Raw genomic sequence first — 20,409 nt, forward strand, 5'->3', positions numbered from 1 at the left:
TGAGACCAAAAAAATTTTAGTTAATAATTTAGTATTTTGTGTGTCATTACATTGTTTAGAGCATAAGAAAGTTTTTTGCAAAAACGTTTATTTTTATTTTTATAATGTTCATATAGGTTATACTATGTCTTCTGTATAGGACACTACTAGGACTCATTTTTTTATTATTATTTTATTTAAAAAGACGTGATCTAAAAAAAAACATTGTTTTTGCCTATTCATGTCTTTAAATAAAATAATGATAAAAAATGAGTCCTAGTGTCCTCTACAGAAGACATAGTATAACCTATATGAACATTATAAAAAAAAAAAAACGTTTTTGCAAAAAACTTTCTTATGCTCTAAACAATGTAATGACACACATAATACTAAATTAACTAAACTTTTTTTGGTCTCAGGAGGATATAGCTTAATTATATCAGTGTTTTATATCCTGAAATTGTTTAGGTTTCAGGATTTTATATACCAAACTTTGTATGAAGATGATTCCCAACTATGTTATAAAAGATAACAGAATGATTTGATATAGACTTCCATTTTGCTTTATGCAATATGTGTGTAAAATGGCCATAAGCGGGTTTTCCCATTTTATACAATGTATCTATGTATCTAATTTGCATATTAATGTATTATTGGGGCAACATGTAATGAAAAAAGAAGTGTAATAATGGGAGTTAGTAGTAATTGCCAAGATTTTCATAATAATATCTAATATTTCATATAATTTCTTTCCATATTGTCACCCAAAATGCCTGAAAAACATGATTTAAGTCCTGCTGTGTAGTTTGCTAAATTATTGTAACACACTTAACATACAGGTATCTTTTAGATTGACAGAGGTAATAGTCTCTTTCTGATTTTCATTTCAGAAAATGTACGCATACCCCGTTTTTCGTCGCCAGTCAGCAACATCAAACCGTCTCCTCATGGCGCCATCGGCGGAGGCGAAGCAACTTCAAAATGTGGTGTCTGGAAGGGCCAAATCGAAGGAGGAGGTGCTGGCAGAGGCAAGTACTTTTGTCTGCACAAACGGTGGAGATCCCAGTGACCAGTTTTTAGTACTGGCTCACTGCAAACTTCAGTTTGGGATGTACCAGGGTCAGAGATTTAGATGGCTCCTGGAAAACTCTCTGGGGTACGCAGTGTATTTGGTGCTCAGCATTTCCAGTGAGAAAGCGCAGACAACCCCCCTGTCAGAAAATAAACAACTGTTCCTACAGTACACTTCTCATATTAGAGAGATGGCAGAAGAAGTAGAGAAGTATAAGAGGAAGCAGGAAATGCAAGCAGAAGCCCGGGCAACTGGAGACCAGGGCTGCTTGATGGTGGAGTTTGGTGACTTTCAGGGCCGGTCCATGAAGGATGTTTATGATGACCAGAGCAATGAGGCCGAATCCCTCATCAGGTACTTGGTTAAGGCAGATGCCAGGCCCAACACTAACATGGCCATTTTCAAGGCGTATGTCCTGAAAAGACGGGCTTCTGATATGGGCACCAGTGTACATCAGCCTGCACGTCCACCTGCAGCCTCCAGTACCTCTGCACGTCCACCTGCAACCTCTAGTGCCTCTGCACGTCCACCTACAGCCATCCAAACTGGTTTACAGCAGACCGCCACTGTGAAAGCACTGTTGGCGCGTGGCAAACATTTGTCACCTTCACAGCTGGCAAAAAAACTAATGTCACCAGTTAAACCCTGTTAGTAGGAGTGTAAATATAGAATTTTCCCTACAGCAGTTCTACATGTATTCATTTATCGTCATGGCAAACTTGTCCACTTGTTGTTTCCAGATCCATTACTGCAGTCCACTTTACCTCCTCCGGCAGCAGAACCCCAAGCCAAACATTTGGTCCAAAAGCAGCTTTTCGCTACTGGTAAGTAAGCAACATCTTACATATGTTTGTCTCCATGTATTAATCACAGTAATAGTTTTAACATTTGTGCTCCAGGCACTTCCATTCCCACTGCTGAAGATGATGATGAGGAGCTAGTATTTGCTGCATCACAATGTGAAGCACAGCTAAATACAGGTGTGGCATATGACACAAATGCAAATATTATAAGAATGTTTTGTGGAAACCCACTGAGAATCATTATTTTTGAAAATAAATAAACATTTTAAAATATTTTTTGTTTACAATACAGAATTATGTGACATCATGCCTCAAGCGGGAGGCATTCTTTGAGTGCACTTCTTCCAAACCTTAAGGATGTCCAAAGGTGTCAGTGTATTTATTTGCGTTTCCGAACTTACCTTTTGCTAAACAATCACTGGATAATTTTTTCACACCGCTTGCTCTTCTCACTCACTCAACCTGAGCAGACAGGATGGTGGAGATTCATTGTTCTAATAATTAGAGGAACAGTTTTTCCTTATTGTGTCTGTGTGCATGCTTCATGTCTGTGAATACTTTTTACTCATACTTTTTTTTACTGAATTCATCACGACTCATTTTCCTTCTTTCATTCCATCTAATCCTCATTCTCAAAGAGCTATATTGATCCCATATTCCTTACATCAATAAAGTGTACTCTGTGTTCTTTGCTTCTTGACACTAATACCATTTTCTTCACTGTTATTCCTAAATATAATCATAATTATTATTAATACTTGTTTAAAATTACTGCTTCGCCGGCTGTTTGTGGACTGCATTTATGGCATATTACTATCAAATAACAGTCATCCTTATATTGTTTATGTTACTGTTCACTCAGAGGCCTGTGCCGGTCCGTCTCCATCAGCGGAAACAGCACAGACACCAGCTCTTCCTCATCATCAGCCACCAGCTGAGCTTCCTAGTCACTGGAGAGATCATCTTCCACCTTTCCAGCATGAGTGGATCCGGAACACACTGTTTAAGGCCAACATGCGAACCGAAAAGCCAGAAATAGTGTCCCAGCTGAAGCTTTGGTGGTATCCTCCTCAGCCCCCTTTAATAAACACCCAGCCACCCGCCTCACCTGACCTCTTCTTCTGTCGGCCCATTTTCTTATGGATGCCGCTAAAGATGTGGTTGTTTCCTCTTGTCTGCGTTCGCCCAGACTGTGGTAAGCACAGACTTACAGCGGCAGGACTTTACCGTACCGTGCGCAAGGTCTTGGACATTGATGGGTGGTATGACCTTGCCACTGAGTATCTGGAGTGCAAACGCTGCAAAAAGAAGTATCCAGCTTGGAATGAGGACATCTTAGGACAGCTGGATATGGGCCACCGCAGTCAGTTTCCAGCTTTGCTGACATACAGGTAATTCATAATGACAATCATTCATTATCAGGCGCTTTTATTTGTGTTATTTTTTCCAACCAAAGCATTTGCATGATTATACTGTTGTTTCTTTAGATACTCATGTGACAACCGGGTGGTGAGGATGATGAGGGAGAGGACACTGGGCAACAGTGTGACTCAGCTCTACAAGAAGCTGATGGAACAACACAGTGAGGCATGGACACAGCGTGTCCTGCAGTACCTGACTGCCTGTGAACCATTCACAAGGTCCTCCCTTGTGCAGCCTCCTGTGTTTGCTGAGCCTCCCCTTTTACCTGCCCTTCCTAAACCTAAGTGGAACTAGGGGGCGCGGCACGGCTGCTGACCCTGTGCTTCTCCGTTCGTTTGTTTGTTGTTTGTGAATTTTTGGCGTTAATCGTGTTGTAAACTTTTGTTTTGTTCACGTCCTTGAGTTAAGCAACATGGAAATGGATTACTTGGGCGCAGTGGTGATCTTTTTTATCCTATATGCTGTCGTTAGAGAGAACTTTGCCCTAGCCGGGAACAATGAAGGAAGTGAACGAACGTCGCCACTGATTACATACTCGAGGGAATTTCTTCTTGCCCTAAGGAATAAAGCTGTGTCTGTGGACTTAAATCACGTATCATCAACCCCTCATGGAAAAGCCCAAGGTAGGAAAACGAAAAAAAGAGGCTCGAGGGGGGGCGTTCGTAACAGGTTGAGAAGGCGAGGAAACAGACACCCGCTTCCCATCATAACTCTGTCAAACGTCAGATCATTAAATAATAAACTGGATGAGATCACAACACTTCTCCGGTTTGATGAGGATTTTCGGAGGAGTAATTTGCTCTGCTTCACAGAGACATGGCTTCACGAGGACAGCACTTGCATTGATATGGAGGGATTTACAGTTATAAGAGCAGATCGTGATCAGGTGTCATCTCAAAAATCCATCGGGGGAGGACTCTGTATGTTTATTGACAGCGCTTGGGCTTCACAATTCAAAGTACTCAAGAGAGTGTGCACTAGAGACTATGAGCTGCTGTCTGTATCTATCAGGCCGTTTTACCTTCCGCGGGAGTTTGGGCAAATCACCATTATTCTTGTTTATGTCCCAGGGCCTAATAACAAAGAAGCTGCGGAAATAATAACCGACAGCTTCAATGCTGCTCTCTCCCGATCAGCAGATCAGCCGGTGTTTATTTTGGGGGATTTCAACACATGTCAGCTGTCACCTCATCTACCCACTCTGCAGCAGTATGTCACCACGCCCACTCGCTCCACTCGCATACTGGATCAGTGCTTCGGTAACATCCCAGACGCATATAAGGCAGTGAGTCGCCCTCCTCTTGGTAAGTCCGATCACAATGTCATTCATCTCCTTCCAACATACAGACAGAAAGTCAGGCGTGAAAAACCACTCCTGAAAACTGTACGTCAATGGACTGAGGATGGGGAGGAGGAGCTAAGAGATTGTTTTGACTCTACAGATTGGCGCATGTTTTTTGACGCATGCTCTGATCATCACGAATTGACAGACACAATCACATGCTATATCAAGTTCTGTGAAGAAACTGTTATCACTTCCAAGATAGTTCAAGTGTTTAGTAATAACAAGCCATGGCTCTCAAAGGATCTTAAAATGTGTCTGAATGAGAAAAGGGCTGCATTTTTGAGAGGAGAAGCTGACTTAGTAAAGGAGAAAGAGAAGGATTTCAAGCGTAAAGCTTTTACAGCAAAAATAGATTTTAAGAATAAGGTTGAGCAAAGATTTTGTACAGGCAATGCAAAACAAGCATGGGAGGGATTAAATACAATAATGGGTAGGGAAAGAAAAAAACAAAGTGTAAACGTGGCAGATTGTGGTAAATTTGTTAATGATTAAACATTTTCTATGGAAGATACGATGTGAGAGACCCAAAAATAGGGTGCAATATTACCTGTGATCAGATTGGTAGTTATGAACATATACAGCTTTCTGAAGAAGAAGTAGCCATGTGTCTCTCTAAAATCAGACCAAACAAAGCCCCTGGGCCTGATGGCCTCCAAGGAAGGGTGCTAAAGGTATGCTCTCAACAGCTTAAAGGGGTTCTTACTCAGCTGTTCCAAATTTTGCTGAATTGTGGTGTTTTTCCAAACGTATGGAAGAAGTCCACAATAATACCTGTGCCTAAGGTCTCTAGGGCTACAGACCTTGGAGACTTTAGACCGGTGGCACTCACTCCACTCTTAGCCAAGTGTATGGAGAGAGTGGTCAGCACCCATCTTATGGCTTCTGTTGGGAATCAACTTGACCCCCTTCAATTTGCCTATAGGTCACACAGGGGCACAGAGGACGCAACTCTTACTCTTGTAAATCAAATAGCTAAACATCTGCAACAACCAAAATCACTTGCTCGGGTTCTTTTTATTGATTTTACATCTGCTTTTAATACTATGCAAATTGATATTCTTTTAGAACAACTTCATAGGATGAATGTGAATGGTGGGCTCATTCACTGGATTAGAAGTTTATTAACTGAATGCCCTCAGAGAGTCTTAATGAATGGGGTCTACTCAGATGAGCTTGTCATAAATACTGGAGCACCACAAGGCTGCGTGTTGTCACCTCTGTTGTTTTCAATCTATATAAATGACATGACTGTGCACAGCACCAATGTTAGTTTACTTAAGTATGCTGATGACATGGCCTTGGTAGGACTTCTCACAGAAAATAATGCAGCACATGAGGAAGCTTATTTTAACCAAGTCACTTTACTGCAGGACTGGTGTCAGACTGTTAAACTGGAAATTAATGTGACTAAAACAAAAGAACTTATAATACGAACGAAACCAAGAGGGGCCAGTAACATCACCCCTGTTGTACTTAACAGCCGGCCTGTGGAAGTAGTGGAAAATTTTAAGTACTTGGGTACAATCATTGATTGCACTTTAAGTTTTAATGTTAACTCAGAGAGTATTTTTAAGAGAGCTAACCAGCGATTGTTTTTAATTAGAAAGCTGAGGAGCTTCAAGGTCAGTCAACACATTCTTGAGATGGCATATAGGGGTCTGGTAGAAAGCATTTTACAGTTCAATATAACAGCTTGGTATGGCAATCTGAATGTGAAAGACAAAAACAAGCTTTCCAAAATTGTTAATATTGCAGGGAAGGTGATTGGCAAGTCACAAAGGCAGCTTGGGGATGTGTATGATAGGGCGGTACTCAGGAAGGCCAGACAGATATCAGCAGACACCCTACACCCACTCAACTCAGAGTTTGAGTTGCTCCCATCTGGCCGTAGATTCAGGGTCCCAAGGGCGAGCCGGAACATTTATAAGAGATCCTTTATTCCCCATGCCATACAGGAACTTAATTTAAACTGAAAGCGTCTTTGTGTTTTATATAACTTCTAATCGGCTGCGCTGCTTTCCATTTTCTGTTGTTGTATGTTGACGGTGGTAGTGTCATACTTTTAAACTGTGTGTATTTTGTCATTTTAACTGTTGTGTCACTGATGCATATATGTTTGGAGAAGTCAAAGACAAATTTCCACCAAGGTGGACAATAAAGTCTAATAATAATAATAATAATAATAAGTGGCTGTTAGCTGTGTACGCCAGGGATGTTCTGGGGCGACTGGACGAGGTCAAGGCCAAAATAACATCTATATTTGGCTCGGTTCTCAAGATGGACTCCACAAAAAAGGTATCACAGCCCTGTTTATATCCAGAAATTGTCCAGATATGGATATGTGTGTGTGTGTGTACATAATGCACAGTTATGAGTTTTTATTTTGTTTTGTTTTTAAAAATCTTTTTTTTCTTCAATAGGTCACAAAAAAACTTGCCGGTGCTGCTTCAGGAACAGCTGCCTGGTGCACAAATGTTGGTAACGAACACGGCCAAGTCCTTGTCTCTGTCCTAACAGCCGCCGAGGGACATGCACTGGACCCCATGGCAGCTGGCCTAATGAAACGCTACCGAGAGGCAGGAGAGGCATCCCCAAAGGTGATGTACGTGGACAGAGATTGCTGCAGTCAACACGGCCAGTCTCAGGTGAAGGCCATGTTTTCGGAGTGGGATGAGCTTGAAGTGCGCCTGGACATCTGGCATTTCATGCGGCGATTTGCTGCAGGTGTCACGACAGAGGCTCATCCGCTCTATGGGATCTTCATGGCACGTCTATCCATGTCCATATTCCAGTGGGATTCAGAGGATGTGGCTGCTCTTCGCCGTGCAAAGGAGGGTGAGCTGGCAGCAAAGAAGACTGGCTACATCTCAGAAAAGGCGGTCAGTGCTCGCATTAACCGGAGGGAGTTGGCACTGCACTGCCGGAGGAGGACCAGGGGGGAGGAGGAGACCACCATATTGATTGGGTCACTGATTGATCAGTTTGACAGTGCGGACGGGAAGGATACTCTTGGAGTTCTCTTCTGAACCATGAACGGATCCAGCAGATATGGAAAGAACAGCGGAAGCATGTACAGTGTATCCAAGACCCAGAGCACTTTCCGCTCTACATAAAGAAGGGGACACTGAAGAAAGGCGGTGTGGAGCTGTGCTGCTACAGGTGTGCTCGAGGCTCTACCTCCTTGGAGTCATTCCGCCTCCACCTGAACCGTTTTATTCCAGGTATTACATACATATGGATTAGTAATTTTTCTGTAAAAAAATATAAGCACTGTAACTGCTTCCATTACGTTAAATTAATGTCACATTAATAAATGTCACACTTTTACAGTTCTTTTCTGATGTCATAAAAGCATTGACAAAGCTGTCTTGCCTCACAAATCACTAATAACTCTGGTTATAATGACAATAATTTTTTTATGTAATTACATAACTCTATTACATGTAACCAGCTACTTCATAGCACCTCATGTGTAGTAAATATATTGTACATATGTGACATATAAAACCCTTTTTTTTTTTTTTTTTTTACTTTTAGGAACCAGTGCCAGTGATGCGCATTTTCAAGCTTATCTCCTTGAGGGCTTGATGCGTTGGAATGATGACCGGATGGAAGATGCCATAAAAGGAGCGTCCTCCATCCGGTCATATGGCAGTCCCATGAGAGAGGTTGTGGACCAGCTTAGCAAGACAGTCTTTGGGAAGCCCTGGGATGAGCGCTATCGCCCTCCTGGAGCATATACAGGCAAGACATTCATTAATTTGTTATTTTGTAATACTCTACTAAGTATCAATTTAGCCTTAAATGTACTAGACAAAATATTAAGACATAGTTTTTCCCCTTTTATTCTCGTAGGTGAATTGCTAGGAATAGAGTACCTTTACAGCCAGACTGGCAAAACACTGACTCCAGTGCTCCAGAACCCAGAGGATGAAGACAGGCTGGTGGAGGAAATTGATGACCAAGACCTGCAAGATGAGGGGTTTGAGGAAGAGATCACGGAGGACATCACAGTTCCAGTGCTGTACGAGAATGACCCCTGCCATGATCTCGCAAACAGCCCCTCATCTTTGCCTCAGCCTCAGTCCCCAGCATCACTGGCTGATGTATCAATGGCTGACGTGTCACTGGCTGAGCCATCCACATCAACTAGAGAAGGACACCATCTTGCCCCTGCCCCTTCAGTGTTGTCACAGCCATCTGACACTGGAAGCAGTTTCTCCGACGAGGCTCAGGTAAAACACTTTAAGGGCTTTATTTAATTTCAATCTCGTTTTATTCCACATATATTAACATTAATCTGAATTTACTAGGGAGCAGTCATTGGGCCCGATGGCATTGCTGGGTGGGACAAGGTCCAGGATATGGCAGGTTACCTGGTTGTTCTTCGTGAGGCTCCTTACCTCACTGACCTGCAGGTGACAGAGGCCATTCAGCTGTGGACAGCTCTCCATGACATAGACAAACAGCGGGTCAACTATCAGCCTCGACATCAGCCTCAGCTGACACATGGACGCTTTAAGGCACCAAAGCGGTCCGGAGTCACACCGGGTGTGGAGAGTGTAAAACGGTGTCTGATTGGACATCCCGGGGGACCAGCACAGTGGCCCAGCACCAGCCGCTTGGTTGAGGCCATTTGTACAAAGCTGTGTGCTTTACACAAGTCGCCGACCAAGAAGGCTGGAGTTTGCCGCCCCAGGTGGTCTAAAATCCTCTCGGATTACCACCACATCCGAGAGCTGGTGCTTAACAATCACAGGCTGATGGATGAAACAATGATCCAGCTGTTTGAGCTAAACCAGAAGACACTCATTCAGTGGTAAGCAAGGCACATTATTTTCTTCAAATTAACTGAATACTTTTTTAAACATATATATAATACATGTAATTTATTTTCAGGTTTCAACGGCAGCAGAAAAAACAGGAAATGAGTGTCCTCGCTCAGGGACTGACTCCACCTGACCCAATTGCTGTGGCTGATACGCAGCTTCCTCCACCGAGGGAAAAATTGGATGAAGCGGCATCGACCTCACGCCCAAAACATACATTTACCCTTCCGCCAAATCGAGAAGGACAGGCTCCTCTTCTGCGACCAGGTCGACGGCCTGCTGCTGCCACCACCATGGTGTGCCCCATTGCAAATGCCCCCACAGCATCAGGAGTTGTGCAGCCCATTTCAGCACCTGGGTCATTGTCACTAGTCCTTAACCCAGACATGACCGTGTCAATGGTGATTCCACCTTCTGGTGCTTCAACATCCGGTGCAGGCCCAGCTCCACCTGCTCCTGTGTCTGCTGCTCCTGTTTCCCGTTACACCCAGAGGAACAGGCGCCGGCGGGCCCAGGAGACGGAAAGCGGAGTCCATAAGAGGAAGTATGTGCGAGGGGTAACCTTTAACATGTGCAGCAAATGTGGGCAGCCCAAAACCAAAGAGTTTGGCCATAGCCGATATGGTAATGCCACATTTTGCTTGCGTGCCTCAAATGGAAAATCTTTAGATGACTGGTTGGCAGAACAGCGCCAGCAAAATACAAGCCAAACTCCACCTCCTCAATAAACAATTTGCTTTTTTCCTGTATATATTTTGTATATATTACTGTACATGGTTCCACCCAGTCTTTCATATTGTCCTATATATATATATATATATATATATATATATATATATATATATATATATATATATATGTATATATGTGTGTTTGTGTCTGTGTACTCATTTCATTATTTGTGTGTATTTATTTTAATATTTGTTTTTTTACATTTAAAGTGTCATTTAAATATTTGTGTATTCATTTTAATAAAACATTTTAAGTGTCATTGAAATATTTGTGTGTATTCATTTTAATAAAACATTTAAAGTGTCTTAAAGTAATCTAATAAATCATATCAATCAAATCATATCCCTCACAAAAAACACACATATTTGAAGAAACATTTGTATTCATTTTATTCAATCATAAACAACATGTAATATGCAATTTTTAAAAAATAATATACACAAAAAAAAACATTTAATAAAACATTTGAAGTGTCTTAAAACAAATCTGATAAATCATGTCAATCAAATCATGTCCCTCCATTTTTATTCATTTTATTAAATAATCAACTACATGTAATGTGCAATATTTAAAAATAATAATAATACACACAACAAAAATATAAATCAATATAATGATGTCATAGATAAATGAAGACGCAGGCGCAGTTGATCACACGCAGAACACGGGTTCGAATCCAGCCCGCGGAGGGTGACTTGTTTCAAATGTGACTAAAACTCCTTCATAACGCACAGGAATATAGCCCTAATAATGTTGCAGGGGAAATTTGTGGGCAAATTCTCGTTTTTAGCGTCTTTTTGGCTTGTGTGCGGGTCGCAAAGATTGGGCCCCTTCTTTTGCGCAGCAAGCGCTCTACCATTTGAGCTAATTCCCCTCGATGATGGAGAGAAGGTGTCCATCGCTCTCAAAGACAAAGACGAGGCGCGATCCCTAGCACGTGTGCAGGTGCTGCAGCGTGATTTCCAATGACCACAAAAAAACAGGACGCATTTCCTCTCTGCTGGCAACTTTGCACTGGCTACCTTTTAATTGTAGATTTAATCAAAAAATTGCGCTTTGAATCCAGCGATCCGAGTTCAAATCTCGGTGGAACCTTTTTAGGTTCTTTGCGGAAGGGAGGGAAAAAACAGAGGTGATGCGCAACTGCTGACGTGGCGGTGAAATTGGCACTCTCAATTCCGAGTCGGAATTGGGGAAACATGGGCTTAAAAAGCAAAGGCTTCATCTGCTTCTTGCTATCGTGCTTCTGGACTCAATGACTTAAATCCTTGCTATCGTGCTTCTGGACTCAATGACTTAAATCCTGCTGCTCATGGGAAAAGTTGACACACGCCAAGGTTCCATGGTGTAATGGTTAGCACTCTGGGCTCTGAATCCAGCGATCCGAGTTCAAATCTCGGTGGGACCTGCTTTTGCCAGGAATGTGTGCAGTACCTCGTTTGAAAAAACTTTTTCGGCAGCACTGAGCCGCAAGAGCTCATCTAGGTAGTGCCCCTTGAAGGGGGGCGTAAAAAGGATGGACAGCACTGGAGAATGCAGGCATCGATCCCACTACCTCTCGCTTGCGCCAACTGCTTCCTACCGATTGACACAAAGTAAGCCCAAAGTAAGCCCACGTGAGCCAATCGTGTTTCTCTGCTGTGGCTTACTTTTGACCAATCGGCGACCGCTATTATTAGGCAAGGCAAGGCAAGGCAAGTTTATTTAAATAGCACATTTCATACACAATGGTAATTCAAAGCGCTTTACATAGAAGAAATTAAAATAATCAAAAGAAATCAGAATAATTAAAACAGTTTGGAATAAAAGATAAAATACAGAAATAATCAAATGAAATCAGAATAATTAAAACATAAAATAAAATACAGTGCAAACAGTCGGACGAACAGTGGCACAGTGCTCATTCAGTAAATGCACAGTTAAACAGATGTGTTTTGAGTCTGGATTTGAATGTGACTACTGTAGGAGCACATCTGATCTCTTCTGGAAGCTGGTTCCAGCTGCGGCTGGCATAGTAGCTAAAAGCAGACTCGCCATGCTTAGAGTGAACCCTTGGTATTTCTAGCCGATGTGATCCTAATGATCTGAGTGATCTGTTGGGTTTATATTCACTGAGCATATCTGGAATGTATTGAGGTCCTAGGCCATTGAATGATTTATATACCAGTAATAATACTTTAAAATCAATCCTAAATGTAACTGGCAGCCAGTGTAAAGACCTGAGGACTGGTGTGATGTGTTCATATTTTCTGGTTCTGCTCAGAATCCTAGCAGCAGCGTTATGTATGAGCTGCAACTGTCTTATGGTCTTTTTGGGAAGGCCAGTGAGAAGTCCATTACAATAATCCACCCTACTGGTGATGAAAGCATGCACAAGTTTTTCTAAGTCTTGACTGGAAACAAAGCATCTAATTCTTGCAATATTTTTCAGGTGATAATATGCTGATTTAGTTATTGCTTTGACATGACTACTGAAACTAAGGTCTGACTCTAGAGACACACCCAGATTCCTGACTTGATTTTTAGTTGTTTGACCCCTAGACTGAAGGTATGCGTTCACCTTGAGAACTTCATCTTTGTTTCCAAACGCAATGACTTCAGTTTTGTCTTTGTTTAACTGAAGAACGTTTTGGCACATCCAATTGTTTACTTCATCAATGCATTGGCAAAGGGAGTCAATGGGGCTGTAATCATTAGGCGATAGGGATAAGTAGAGCTGTGTGTCGTCTGCATAGCTATGGTAAGCGATTTGGTTCTTTCTCATTATTTGGCTCATTGGGAGCATGTACAGGTTGAATAGGAGTGGCGCAAGAATTGAGCCTTGAGGGACTCCGCATGTCATGGATGTCCACTCAGACTTATGGTCTCCTATACTCACATAATAACCTCTGCCTCCTAAGTATGACCTGAACCATTTTAGGACTATCCCAGAAAGCCCGACCCAGTTTTCCAGCCTGTCAAGAAGTATTTTGTGATCGACAGTGTCAAATGCAGCACTGAGGTCGAGTAGTACCAGCACTGATAATTTGCCTGTATCAGTATTTAAGCAAATATCATTTATTATCTTTATGAGCGCGGCCTCTGTACTGTGGTGCGGTCGGAAACCAGATTGAAAATGGTCAAAGTATCCATTCGAGCTTAAGAATTTGTTCAACTGATTGAAGACAACTTTTTCAATGATCTTGCCTATGAAAGGAAGATTTGATATCGGTCTATAGTTGTTTAATATGGTCTTATCCAGATTGCTCTTTTTCAGGAGGGGCTTGACGACAGCAGTTTTCAGGGAGGTCGGAAAACTCCCAGAGAGAAGTGAGGCATTTACCACTTCCAGGAGATCTGCTTCTAAGCTGTGTAACACATTTTTGAAAAAAGATGTGGGAAGTGCGTCAAGGGCGCAGGTTGATGTTTTTAGTTGCTGTACGGTTTCTTCCAAAATTTTGCCATCAATTTCTTCGAAATCAGACATAGTGGCTACTTTCTCGTGCTGTTGTCTGATCTGCCTGACCCCAGCGCAACTCAAGGATGAGCTGATCACCTTTCTGATATTATTGATTTTCTCAGAGAAGAAAGAAGTAAACTCACTGCACTTTCTCACTGAGAGCATTTCACTGGGAATCTGGCTTGGGGGGGTTGTCAGTCTCTCTACAGTAGCAAAAAGAGTGCGCGTGTTGTTTATATTGCTGTTTATAATATTCGAGAAAAAAGTCTGTCTAGCTTTGCTTAGTTCCTTATTGAAAGCATGGATGCTGTATTTGTAGATGTTATAATGGACTACAAGTTTTGTCTTCCGCCACATGCGCTCTGCTTTTCTGCATTGTCTTTTCATATTTTGCACTGCTGTTGAGTTTCTCCAAGGTGCTTTTTGTCTGCCACTCTTCTTCCTGACTTTCACAGGAGCAATATCATCAATTACACTCTTAACTTTTGAGTTAAAAGAATCAAGGAGAAAATCAACAGAGTCAGCAGATATGCTTGGTGTTAAAGATATAGCCTTCATAAATAGTACACTAGTGTTCTCATTTAAGCATCTCTTCTTGACAAACACAGATCTAGCTTCAATGGCAGGAGAGATCAATATATCAAAGAAAATACAAAAATGATCAGACAGTGCTACATCCTTAATAACAATTGATGAAATGTTTAGACCCTTACTGATAAGTAAATCTAGAGTGTGTCCACGATTATGTGTGGGTCCATGTACATGCTGAGTCAGATCAAAAGCTTTTAAAACAGTTTTGATTTATTTTGCCATATTGTTTTCTGCATTATCTATGTGAATGTTAAAATCTCCAGCAATGGCAAAGCAGTCAAACTCTGAGGAAATTGTTGATAACAGTTCTGTTAAGTTCTCAGCAAAAGCTGGAGAGTATTTTGGAGGCCTGTAAACAATGATAAGTAAAATGCGTGGAGCACCTTTTAACACAATACCCAGATACTCGAAAGACGGGTAATTCCCAAATGATATTTGCTTACATTGATAGACATCTTTATAAAGAGCAGCTAAACCTCCGCCTCTTCTGACAGCTCTGCAGATACTCATACAAGTAAAGTTAGGAGGGGCTGTTTCATTGAGGACTGTTGCACTGCAACTTTCTTCTAGCCAAGTTTCATTTAGCAACATAAATTCCAGGTTGTATGTGGTTATTAAGTCGTTGACTAAAAGTGATTTATTTTTAAGTGAGCGGATGTTTAAAAGTGCTAACTTAACAGTCTTACTTTTTGTCCCCACAGCAATCTTGGTATGTCGTGTAATAGGCACCAGATTAGATGGGTTTGCTGTACGGCTTTTGAAGGCCTTAGACTTTCTATCATGTAATCGAACAGCAATAGAAAAAGATACAGGCACACTGGGTTCCCGCTTGTTCTGTAAACATTTGAGAAAGTTATTGTTATCATAGCGGGGACCCGACACATATCACTGAGAGCTGGTATCAGTTGTTTTTGGTTCACCTCGAGCCGCTGGAGGAGGGTGTGGGCCCTGGCACTGTGGCAGAGGCCGAAGAGCTCTCACAGGAGGAGGGGGAGGAGGAGGAGGAGGGGGAGGGGGAGGGGGAGGGCGAGCTGGGCCCGCAGGCTTTGGTGGTTGTGGGGCCTGGCGTTTTTTGGTTGGTATCTGGGGGCTCGCAGCAAAAGAGTGGGATAGTCTAGTTCCAGCATGCACCAGTTGTTCCATTTTCTCTGAGAAGCACAGAAGTGGAGATGCTGGAGAGAGTGATAATGTTTCCGGTGAGTGGGATTTTTGCTCTGGTGTTATTGGAGGCTGTAATATGCTGTCCTGGTTTCCCTGGCTGTTTTCCAGAAAGTCGTCTATGGGTGCTGTATCTTGGAGCAGTGCTGGTATGTCACAGTCTGTCTGTGGTGAGCTCTGTGGGCAGGGCTCAGCTGAGATTGTGTCCGTGAGCAGAGGTTGTTGTGGCTGAGTGGTGTTATCACTGTCCTTGTGTGATGTGTCAACCGCATGTCCATGCAGGTGCTGAAGTGAAATCCTGTGGTCATTCATACTGTATCCAGGTGTGTGTGTGCCATTCAGGTTGAGTGGATTGGCACACATTGCAGAAGGATGACGGAGGGAGAAGTAGATATTGTCCTTTAGCACTCTTGAACCAAGTTTGTTTGGGTGGTGGCCATCCTGTTGAAACAGTTGCCTCTGACTCCAGAAAAGATTGAAGTTGTCAATAAAGTTCACTCCTTTTATATTGCAGGTTTTTTGCAGCCATGTATTAAGCCCAAGCAACCGTGAAAACCTGTTTGTTCCTCTTGCTGGGAGTGGTCCACTGATGAATGTTTGAACTTTCAGTCTTTTAAGTGTTTCAAAAAGTTAATTGAAATCCTTTTTAAGAAGTTCCGACTGCTCTTTATGAATATCATTCTTCCCCACATGAATGATGAGTCGATTTGCAGTCTTATGTTTCATCAGAATGTTCTGAAGTTCCCTGTTTACATCAGAAGTTGTTGCTTGTGGAAGGCAGCACGTTGTTGTATCCCTGCTATTAATGTTTCTGATTACGGAGTCGCCCACTATCAGAGTCCTGGGCTCGGCTGCACTGTGAGCTGAGTGCCGCTGTCTGCTCGACCTTGAGCCCCAGTTAGCATCAGTGTTAGCTACTGGCTGATTCTGTCTGTGTGCGATCACATTCATCAAATTTGGGGATTCCTCATTCATTAATACTTCAAATCTGTTCTCAAGATGTATAGGCGGTGGTAGGAGACCAGTGTTTGCAGTCCTTGTCAGAGCCGTATCTGGGGTAGAGGATGCTACTGCAGTAATATGTGATGCTCGTGACAATCTGATGTCTCGAGTGCCTTTGGGTCTCGCACCCTGTTTGTGCCATCGATTAGTAAAACGATCGGCTTGTTTCTCTACACTCAGTATGGCCTGTCGAGAAGCACTAGATTCATGGGACTCACCGGCTGTATGCTGAGGACGTCCATGACGAAGCTCTGTCGTGTGTTCCGTCTGGTTTGGTGGTCCCACAATTAACTTTGTTTCAAGAATTGCAATCCTTTGTAAAAGTCTGTGGCAGTTGGAGCAGCAAGTAGATTCCAGAGGAGGCATTTTCTTATCCTTATGAATGTAGGCAGTTGTGTTTTTTCTTCCCCGGAATGTAAGCTTTCAGTGGGAGGCTGGTCGAATAAAATAATTCTGCTTTTTTTTTGTAGTAATCCAAGCGTTTGAGCACTGTGCTGATTTGCTGAAGTTAAAATTAGGTGATAAAAGGAGATAAAATATAGAAATATAAAAGCGATTGAGCAAAGCGCGGAGCAGTAAGCGAGAGCGTCCGAACAGTAGCTGAGCAGGAAGTAGTCGTCATCAGTAGTAATTATCGTCATCTTTGCAACAGGTAAGTCTATTCTTCACGACTGTATAATCGATCATTATTTATTAATAAACAGTGTTTGTTTTTAGACAATTAAACATGCCAATAAAGCTAGCTAGCGTGTAATAGCACACGTTTTCTTCTGTACATGTGAACCTGCAATTTTACCATGATATACAGTAAAAAACATGCCACTACTGTCAAGATAATTAGCCGACCGCTAATTAAGCTATATCCTCCTTAAACCATTTTTTTTGTTGTTGTTGTTAATTTAGTATTTTTTTGTGTCATTCATTACATTATTTTGAGCACAAGAAGATTTTTACTAAAACCTTTAAAAAAAAAGTTTAATTCATATATGTTATACTATACTATGTTATACACCAGTATACATATTTATGTTATCTTTTTAAATACTATGTTATACATATTTAAAAAGACATGAATAGGCAAAAACTGTCAGGATACAGGCACAGAGGCGGAGGTAAGTGAAAGCAAACGTGAGTTTATTTACAGTGATATATGTGCAGAGACAAAGTTCATGTGCAGGTGCGTTGACGATCACGTCGTGCAGAGGATCCCAGGTGAGCAGACCCTTCTTCAGAGAGTTGGATGTGGGTAGACAATGTCCAGTGATACGAATACTTTTCTGTTTCAGATCCAGGGAGGAACAGGGAGATCTCGGTGGACACGTGGAGCACTTGGATTCAAATGGCAGGACTCGGGAAACAGGGAACCAGACTGGAATACTGGAGACAGCAAGACAGGGAGACAAAGGTGAGTATATTCAGGGGTGAGTATAGTTACGTGATGGATCTTCGTTGGCAGACTTGGAAACTTCGGGAAATCGTGGGTAACGGTCTTCTCCTGTTGGAGGCTTGACAATGACTGGGGTGTGCGTGAGTGTTTTATAGGGCTGGGTAACGAGGTGACTGATTGTGAACAGGTGTGACTGGTTAATATTCCGGGGAGAGTGACCTTTGAGTGGTGGATGGGAATGAATCTGATTGATTCCTGACACTACCCCCTCCTCCAGCGTCCGCGCCAGCGGACCTAGGACCCCGACGTTGTGGGGGTCTACCTCGAGGTCGAGGAGCAGGTTTGTCAGGGTGTTGTTCGTGGAAGGCAGTGAGTAGCATGGGATCAAGGATGTCCTTACGAGGTATCCAACACCTCTCTTCCGGTCCATAATTTTCCCAGTCAACCAGATACTCGAGTAGACCACCCCGACGTCGGGAGTCCAGGATCTCTCTTACAGCGAAGATGGATTCTGTTTCAATGGGGGGTACCGGAGGATTTTCATCTTGTGCTAGATCTGTAGAGGGGACTGGAACAGGTGAGTGATGGGGCTTCAGGAGGGAAACATGGAATGAGGGGTGGATGCGGTAGTGACTTGGCAGACGGAGCTGGTAGGTAACTGGATTGATTTGTCTTGTTATGGGAAACGGACCGATGTATCTTGGACTTAACTTGCGACAGGGTAGTCTCAACCGGATATCTTTTGTTGAGAGCCAAACCAATTGTCCAGGTTGGTATTCGGGGGTGTTGCTTCGGTGAGTGTCTGCAAAGTGACTGTGACGGTTTATGGCTTGTTGGAGGTGATGGTGAGCTTGGTTCCATATTCTCTCACTGTCCCGGAACCAGGCGTTAACTGCTGGGACTTCTGAGGGTTCCCCGGACCACGGGAACAGTGGAGGTTGGTAACCCAGAATGCATTGGAACGGAGTCAGGTTGGTGCAGGTTTGTCTAAGGGAATTTTGGGCATACTCTGCCCACACGAGGTAACGACTCCAGAGGTGCTGATTGGCATGGCAGAAAGTTCGGAGGAAACGGCTGACATCCTGGATTTTTCGTTCTGCCTGACCATTAGCCTGTGGGTGATACCCTGAAGTGAGACTTACGGTGACATTCATCAGTGCAAAGAAGGCTCGCCAAACTTTTGAAATGAATTGAGGCCCCCTATCTGATACAATGTCCTCTGGGAGGCCGAAATTCTGGAAGACATGTTCCATTAAAAGTTCTGCGGTTGCAAATGCTGTGGGTAAGTTTCTCAGGGGAATCAGCTTACACGCTTTCGAAAAGCGGTCGACGGCCACCAGGATGCAGGTGTTCTCTTCGGAGGGTGGAAGATCAGTCACAAAATCCACCCCAATGTGCGACCAGGGTCTTTGGGGAACGGGTAGAGGCATGAGTTTCCCTGCGGGCAAATGACGAGGGTTTTTGTTCATTGCACATAGGATGCACCCCTGGATGAATGATTTGACGTCTCGGAGCATGTTGGGCCACCAGTAGCAGTTTTGGAGAGTGGAGCAGGTTTTGGTGACTCCTGGGTGACCCGTACCAACGGAGGAGTGCGCTGAGGAGATAAGTGATATACGGAATTCATCGGGTACGTAGATTTTCCCAGCTGGGCATTCCGTAGGACTGGGTTGGTTTCGAGACAATTCCATCAGTTGTTCGTTTAAGTCCCACTGAATGGGATTGACAAAGATTTTCTCTGGAAAGATGTTCTCGGGTTCTTCATGGTGAGTTTCAGGAGCATGGAGACGAGACAGAGCATCCGCTCGGACGTTCTTGGAGCCTGGACGATAGGAGATCTGGAAGTGAAATCGAGTGAAGAAAAGCGCCCATCTAGCCTGGCGTGGATTGAGTCGTTTTGCTTCTTTCAGATACTGGAGGTTCTTATGGTCGGTGAGAACCAGGAACGGGTGTTTGGCGCCCTCCAACCAGTGTCGCCATTCTTCAAGCGCAAGTTTTACCGCCAGGAGTTCCCGATTGCCGATATCATAGTTTACTTCGGCGGGTGACAACTTGTGGGAGAAGAACGCACATGGCATAGGTTTGGGTGACAAATTGGAATACTGAGACAACACTGCTCCTACTCCAGTGGTGGAGGCATCGACTTCTACGATGAACATCTCTTCGGGATTAGGATGTCGGAGTAGAGGGGCAGTGGTGAAGGCGGTTTTCAAAGACTGGAATGCGTGGTCGGCTTCCTCAGTCCAGAGCAGCGTTTTTGGCTTTCCCTTTAGGAGTGACGTTAGAGGAGCTGTTAGCAGGCTGTACTGGTGAACGAACCCCCGATAAAAGTTGGCAAAGCCAAGGAATCTTTGCAATTCTTTTACCGTCTGTGGGGTTGGCCAGGAAGTGATCGCCTTGGTCTTGCGATCGTCCATCTGTACTCCTCTTTCACTGAGTTGATAGCCTAGGAATTCGACTGAAGTTTGGTGAAATGAGCATTTTTCTGCTTTTAGGAACAAAGAGAACTCACGTAGCCGTTGGAGGACTAAGGAGACGTGTCGTTGGTGTTCCACTGGATCCTTGGAATAGATTAAAATGTCATCGATGTAGATTATTACGAATCGGTTCAGATAATCTCGGAGTACCTCGTCCATAAAGCTTTGAAAGA

General features: G+C 43.2%; 1 non-coding gene across 1 annotated transcript; it reads left to right on the top strand.

The window, feature by feature from the left end:
* Positions 1–11,518: 11,518 nt before the first annotated feature.
* trnaq-cug (transfer RNA glutamine (anticodon CUG)) lies at positions 11,519–11,590 on the top strand. The gene has a single exon. It is a non-coding gene; the product is annotated as a tRNA-Gln (tRNA).
* The last annotated feature ends 8,819 nt before the right edge of the window (positions 11,591–20,409 follow it).

Source organism: Siphateles boraxobius, unplaced genomic scaffold, assembly GCF_051911475.1.
Source record: "Siphateles boraxobius isolate OS27281-9 unplaced genomic scaffold, OSU_SipBor_1 19, whole genome shotgun sequence".
Lineage (NCBI taxonomy): Eukaryota > Metazoa > Chordata > Actinopteri > Cypriniformes > Leuciscidae > Siphateles > Siphateles boraxobius.